General features: G+C 35.1%; 1 long non-coding RNA gene across 1 annotated transcript; it reads right to left on the reverse strand.

The window, feature by feature from the left end:
- Nucleotides 1–6,121: 6,121 nt before the first annotated feature.
- LOC147525327 (uncharacterized) lies at nt 6,122–7,915 on the reverse strand. The gene is made up of 4 exons (XR_015221366.1): nt 7,779–7,915; nt 7,589–7,706; nt 6,471–6,574; nt 6,122–6,323 (listed from the first exon to the last, which is right to left on the reverse strand). It is a non-coding gene; the product is annotated as an uncharacterized LOC147525327 (long non-coding RNA).
- Nucleotides 7,916–7,926: the final 11 nt, after the last annotated feature.

The following is a 7,926-nucleotide window of genomic DNA, read 5'->3' on the forward strand; positions in this document are numbered from 1 at the left end:
TTCTACGTTTAAAGCCCAACAATCATGAAAAAAAGCCTTTTTCGAGCCCAGTCAAAGTTAATTCGGGTAGAAAAAGGATGAAAAACCATCCGAACTTCAAATGGGTGTATCTTTAGACTCGGTCCTCGAAATTGGGCCTACTTTATGTCAAAACGACTTGCTCGGAGTCAGATTTCCAATGGACCCAGTGTTGCCTCAATCAGAGATGAAAAAGTGGATGAAAAATGTACTAAAGTAATTTCCAATAGAATTGGCCCTTTTAGACTTAACCTAATGGACTTTGGGCTCACATTAAAGACGCAAAGTCTAGCCTCAAAGCCCATGCACGAAAATGTAACCCTAACACTCTCTTATATAAAGAGGGTTAAGCCTAAACAAAACTAGGCTTACTCCCGATTAGTTTAGTTGTAATTATGGTTCTCTCTCTCTCTCTCTCCCTATTTAGTTTAGTTTAGGTTTAATTAATTAGTTTAGTTTGTAGCCTCCATTAGAACATATCAATAAAAAGCTTTAGTTTTATATTCAATTCTTGTCTTTTATATTATGTCTTTAGTTTATTATTTAATTAGTATGATTCCATTGAAACAAGGCTAAACCTCCATTAGAGGAGGTTTATGAAGCCATGTGAGGATGATTTTTTTTTTTTTTTTTTGGTTGGAAAGCGAGGTTTTTATAGAGGTCCCCTATCCCTTTTCATAAATAAAAAATCATAGAGCTTGTTACATTCTCTTACATATTGTTTGCCACTTGCATCATCATATGTTATTTTCTTTACATCTTCTGAAAATGAACTAGGAACTAACTTTATGTAGCTAACAGTAGGTATGTTACTAGCTAAAGCATCAGCTAGTTTATTTGCTTCCCTAAACACATGGATGATACTAAATAACTCAAAAGCTTCCTTCATCCTTCCTATGCCTCTAATCATTTTCTCTGCTTGCCATGGATGTTTTTTGTCCTTTGTGAGAAAGGTTAGGACATTCTGTGAATCTGTTTGTACTCTTATCTTCTTGATGTCGTGTCTTATAGCCATCCTTATCCCGTACTCAGCTACTTGGAATTCAACCAACTCTATGTTGTGCTTGCTTGATCTGCCTTTACTTGCTGCAATTACTTCCCATTTTTCATTTCTAATCACTGCAGCCCATCCTCCATTGGGTCCTTGTATAGTATCATCAGTATTAAGATTTAAAATTCCATCCACTGCCTTCTCCCATGCGCAATGTTTCTGCTGCCTTTCCTGAACTTTTAAATCAATATTCCAAGTATCCATAAAGCTTTGTGTTTCTGGTCCTTGCTTCGCTCTGATTTCCATTGCCACTAATTATAACAAATGATGTGAGGATGATTAACCATTAGTATTTATTGTTTTACAAATAAGAACTTCAAGTTCTTCGTTATGAGTAACTAGAGATAGAGCTCATAACTGAGAACTAGAGTATAGAGCCACCACCAAAGAGATTTGTAGTGAGCTACACTCTCTTGCTAGTTAAACCTCGATCCGAGAGGATTTGGTCTTCACTAGGGATCAATACAAGCGATTCGATACTAACTAATAGTCAATCAAATCGCGTGGTAAATACCTTTATTCATCATTTAAATTCACTGCTTTTAAATTATATCTACTGTTTTGACTCTTATTAGTGAAGCATACTTCTAATCTAAACTCGCATCTAAGTACAACTAGAGTTTGGCGAACACGACTACTCTCCTTTATCTCACATGATATAGAGAGTATTTATTTACTGTTTTTCCATCATAATTTACTGTTTTTCCACCATAATTTACTATTCACGACATCATATATCTACTGTTTATCAGTCTATTTAGATTTAATCTTATCAATGGAGTCGCTGTAGGGGAGTTTGTTTACATTACACACGTTTATATTACAAAACACTGTTTTCACTATTCACAAATCACACACAAAAACACTGTTCACACTTTCTTCGAATTTTTCTGCTACTGTTCGAGAGTATACGAGTTGTTTTGCCAACTCCCTGCCCTCCCATGACCAAACCCTAAAACTTTGAAACCCTAGTCTTACATCAAGAGCGCGACCCGCCTTCCACATATTGAGCGCGACACGCGCCCCATATAACTAAATTCCAAGCGCGCACGCGCCCTATGTTAATTAGTTTAAATTAAGTTTTTTATATTACTTGCAATAATATCTCACGAGTACAGTGCAATACTTGTATCTAAAAATTCAAATTTTTTATAATAAAACTTTTTTCACACTAAACAGTGTCTAGAAAACTATAAGAATTGAGGTTCTCTAATTAAGAAACGTGCACGCACGGATAACCTCCCTCATTTCTTGAGTGGCCTGGCCACTGGTTTGATCCAAAAAAATTAATTAATTATTCTTAGTTATTTAGTTAGTAAGCACACCCACTACCAAAGCCCATTACACAAGCCTCACATCTAGGCCAAACACAAAGCCCATAGTAAAAAGCCTTTTCCTAATTCTTAAAACTTTAAAAACTAATAAGGTTAATCTTTTTACAGGACTTCACAATCCACACCGTGTACCAGGACCAATACTCATATAATTGTTCAAGTAACATAGACGTGCTTCAAGGCTGTTGAAGACGCTATTTATATGTGTAGCAAGGTCGCTCTAGGTAACACTTCTTTACATCCTCAAAATTACTGTTAGAGGATTATAATTCTTGTAATAATCAGGCTATTTTTGCATGCTCGTTAGGAATTGCCTATTAGATTTAAAACTTGTATGAGATCAAGATCTGGTACGCATAAACCTGCTATATTTGTTTATCATAAAAGCAGAAATAATCGCCTATCTAGACATTCACCAATCACCACACACACATTACCTACACCCACCAACACTACATTTGTAGCAATGGGTGAAGAAATAGCATAAAGACCTCTCTCTAATTTCTATAAGGTTTTAAACGATGGACCTGAGTCTTGCATAGTTCTTGCATATGCAACGGGAGATTTTAGAATCCCCCCTAATATATTTAATCAGCTACATGTTTTCCTTGGGTTAGACCATGAGAAGTCTTATCAACACTTACGTAGGATACAACAAGTTCTTACTACATTTCATCATCCCAACGTAAGACCTGAACAAATAAAGCTCAGGGTGTTTCCTTTCACCCTAGCTGACAAAGCGGCTGCTTGGCTAATAACACAAAAGCCGAACTCTGTCGATACATGGGAAAAACTAGTTTAATTATTTATGGAACAATTTTACCCACCCCAGAAGACTGATGAAATGCTATCACATATTCATTTCTTTCACCAAAAGCTTCAAGAATATTTCTCTGAGGCTTGGAATCATTTCACTCATCTTCTAGTAGAATGTCCCTATCATAATCTGGGTAAAGACACACTAGTTCGTGCCTTCTTCAAAGGCCTATCCCTACACCATAAGGAGAGTTTAGACATCATGAATGGAAGAAATTTCTTAAGTAAAGGAGCCACAGATGCTTATAACTTTTTAGATACTCAATCCAAGAAAAGTAACAACTGGGGAGGTAATGATTACTCCCACTCCAATACTTCTTCTTCAACAGTTAAGGCAACCAGTATGTTTGAGGTTAAACTAGATCCTGAACTTAGAACTTTAATTGAATCCCTCACTCGTAAGGTAGATGCCCTTTCTGTAAATAAACAAGAAGCGAAACCCACTCCCGTCATGAACATAAACTCTCCTCGTTGTAATTTCTGTTTTAGTTATGAGCATTCTGACTTCTATTGTCCTCTTGTCTATGAACAACCACCACCGCAGCTAGACAATGTCTGCGCTTTTAATAACAACCCTAACACACAATGGAGGCAAAACACTAATTATAATCCACAACAATAACCTACACCTCCATGTTTTAATAATCAAAATATTAGGCCCACTACAAACTTCCACCAATTTAACCAACATCTAGGACAAAGACAATTAGGTAACCAGAATAGAAGTTTAGTGCCCATGACCCAAAACTATCAACATCAAGACATGCCCACGCAACAAGCCATAGTTCCAGTCACTCCACCAGTTAAACCATCTATAGAGGACGTAGTAGTAACTTTGTTGCAATATCAAAATCAAATTATGCAACAAAACTCCAACTTGATAAAGGAACAAAATGAACAAAACTCCAGATTTATGAAAGATCAACATGATCAAAATGCTAACATGTTACAACAAACGATGCAAATGATGTAGTCTTTATGTGAAAAGGTTATTGATCTGTCTCCTAACCAAAATAATAACTAAACAGGCGTGTTTCCAAGTTAAACTGTGCCTAATCCTAAGTACACAAACACTACCTTTGAAGTAAAAAGTATTCAATGTACTGATAATATAAACCAAGGGGACCTACAGGCCGTCACTACTCTTCTTTCAGGTAGAATAACTGATAACAAAGTGACTATGCCAGAAGATTCTCCACAAACTGAAAAGGATAATGGAACCTTACTAGATACCGTAGTTGAAATTGAAGATCCTACACCTGTAGAGGTTCCAATATGGAAACCTAGCTGGAAAACGGCAAAAGATAAAAACAAGGTTAATACTACTATTGACCCTTATGCTAAGTATAGAGAAAAACCACCGTCTCCCCAGAGACTAGTTGTGTCTAAAAAAGATGAGAATTTTGATGAGATTAAGGAAGTGTTTAAAAATTTGACTATAAACCTACCTTTTCTAGATGCTATAAAAAGTCTACCTGGACACGCTAAGTTTCTAAAAGAGTTATGCACCACAAAAAGGAAAACCAATATACCTCAAAAAGCCTTCTTAACTTAACAATATTCCTCTTTATCTGAACATAACGGAATTGTTAAGTACAAGGACCCTAGTCGTCCTATTATACAATGCACCTTAGGTGATAACTTCATAACAACTACGCTATTAGATCTAGGGGCAAGTGTTAACTTACTTCCGTTCTACCTTTATAAACAACTGGGTATACATGATCTTAAACCAACCAAAATGACTTTGCAATTAGCCGATCGATCTATTAAGTATCCCAAAGGCGTAATTGAAAACATTATAGTTGAAGTTCAGGATTTTTACTTCCCCCAGCCGACTTCGTTATTCTTGACACAGAAGTTGTTCATGATTTTATTTCCATCATCTTAGGGTGTCCTTTCTTGGCAACCGCCAATTCCCAAATAAATTGTCGGGATGGATCAATGACTCTTTCCTTTGGAAATCTGTCTGTAGAGGTTAACATGTTTAGACTCAAGTATGGACAACTAGGTTTGCCTGTAGAAGGAGAAATAAAGTCTATTGAGAGTTTTGTATATCACATTGGTGTAGCCATCGCCTTACTCCCAATACTAGTAGATACCCCTCTTAGGGAAGAAGACAAAGATCACAGTTTTGACTCCCTTAACATAACTGAAATAGAGGAAGAATTTTCCACCTTACCTTCTGACCCTATGAGAGATGGAGCCAATCTCACAATGGACGAGATAAATGAATTCCTTAAAGATGCAGATGAATACCACAATTATGTGGATGTGAACAACCTAGATGAGGAATTCAATGAGTTTCTAAGAGCCTGTGATGATCCACCCTCTCAAAAACTACGTAAAACACCACTCGACCATCATCCACCAGAGCTAATCCCTCATAAAATCCAATCATCACTACACCATAATAGGCTATTTGCAACGGCAAAAAACGGTTGCTAATAATTTTTGCAACGCTTTTTAAGCGTTGCAAATATGGCGTGGGTAAAGTGTTGGAAATTTTTGCAACGGTTAATAAGCGTTGCAAACTGAAATTTTCAACGCTTATTAACCGTTGCAAACTGAAATTTCCAACTCTTATTAACCGTTGCAAGAAAAAATTTCCAGCGGTTTTTAAGCGTTGCAAATATTATTTGTAACGCCTGCTTCGTACAAAGTTTTAGCAACGTTTTTAAATTTGTAACGGTTATGAACCGTTGCTGATGGGTTGCAAATAAAAAAAAAAATCTCATATTTTGTAGCAACCATTTAACCTGCAAAAATAACACTACTTGTTCTATATTGAAACAAACATCTCATTTCCATATTGAAACAAACATCTCAATTCCATGATAAAGTCCCCATTACATTTTCATACCATTTGACAAGTAAATAATAGCAAACACAAGCAAAAGACTGAAAAAATAGGATATTTGTTAAACCATGTATGCAATATAACTTCAAAATATTTTCTAAGAATTACAAATTCATATTTACAAATAAGGATACTATATTCAATACGATTTTCCAAGCAATCTCGAATCATTGCAATACCAAGTATTGGTGATGGCTTCACTCACTATAAATCCTAGTGCGGCTCCACAAAATCCATCTAATTCCTAAAAATTCACAAAACAAATAATGAACTTAGAAATACAATAGTACTAATTAAACTCATGCAATTAATTAAATATTTGAAAATCCACATAAAGGAAGTAAGAAGTTGAACAAATAAGAAAATGGAGGGTGGAATTTTAAGCTTTTACCTTGACGAGGAGCATGAGGTGAGCATAATCATTTGATTGGGAAGCAATTATTTTGGTCTGCTTCTTGCTTTTCTCTCCATCAAATTGATACCCTACACAACACACTGAATAACACATTGAACAACAACAAAATGATCTATCTAGCTATTCTAAAAGGCTTTGAAACACTTTATATATAAACAAAAGCACCACTTCTATAAACCTAGGACTGTCCATTTCAGTTCATGGCAAAAGTGATGTCTAACGAAATCACACATACTCGTGAGAGAATTGAAGCACTACACCATAACAAGCTATTTGCAACGTCAAAAAAGCGATATTCGCAACGCTTTTTAAACGTTGCAAATATGGCGTGGATAAAGTGTTGAAATTTTTTGCAACGGTTAATAAGCATTGCAAATATAAATTTCCAACGCTTTTTAAGCGTTGCAATAATGATTTGCAACACTTTTTATAACTATTTTGTACACAAATTTAAAATATTTGCAACGGTTTTTTTTATTTCACAAACGCTTTTTAAGCGTTAGTAATTTGTAACGGTTTTTAACCGTTGCAAAATTGTTAGTTAATTTAAAAATCATTTGTAATGGTTATAAACCGTTGCTGATAAAAAAAAAAAAATCTCATATTTTGTAGCGACTAGCTAAACCTACAAAAAGATGCCCCCTCTTGCACCATATACATAAATCATAAATTCTTATTTAAGCTAAATTTTTCCTGTATACAATACATTTTCATACTATTTTACAAAGAAACCATAATATATATAGGAAAAAAAACTGATAAAGTACAAAACTAATCCAACCATATACATTCACAACTTTGAGCGATTTTCTAAACCTCACAAACTTATTGTTGAACTATCACCATAAAAAAAGTTTTCATACTATATGATCCTAAACAAAAGATAACGAACTGCATTGTAGAAAAAACCCTACGCCCATTTACTTCCACAAATGCTCCAAAAGAGATCCTAGCATTAAGATAAAATAGTCGACCAAGAAAAATCATGAAACGCATAATAAGGGGATCAAAACCAATTCAAACGCTAAATACTGATAATCTAAGGTATAGTGGATTGAGCTTATTAACAGTAAAGAAGGACTAGGGATTCTCACCTCTGCATCAAAACCCAAATGGAGATTCATGAAAGATTCACATTATCAAGCACGAACTTATCTCTCAGCAGCAAACGACATTGTTTGCCTGAATGCATGAAAATGCACTTTCACACCCCTACAAACAAACAAGTAAAGTTTTAGCTTAACAACAACACCAATAAGCAAACAATAACATTTCATTAATTACCTTGACGGCAATGTAGTGAAATCCATTTCCCATTAAATCTTTAGCAAAATTGAACCACTCTTGATATGAAACTTGAAGTCAATTCTCATCCACGGATTTTCTCTCTAAGAATCAATGCCTCATATCTTAATGCCAAACAACTCGCCAA

Source organism: Coptis chinensis, chromosome 1, assembly GCF_015680905.1.
Source record: "Coptis chinensis isolate HL-2020 chromosome 1, ASM1568090v1, whole genome shotgun sequence".
NCBI classification, from domain to species: Eukaryota; Viridiplantae; Streptophyta; class Magnoliopsida; order Ranunculales; family Ranunculaceae; genus Coptis; species Coptis chinensis.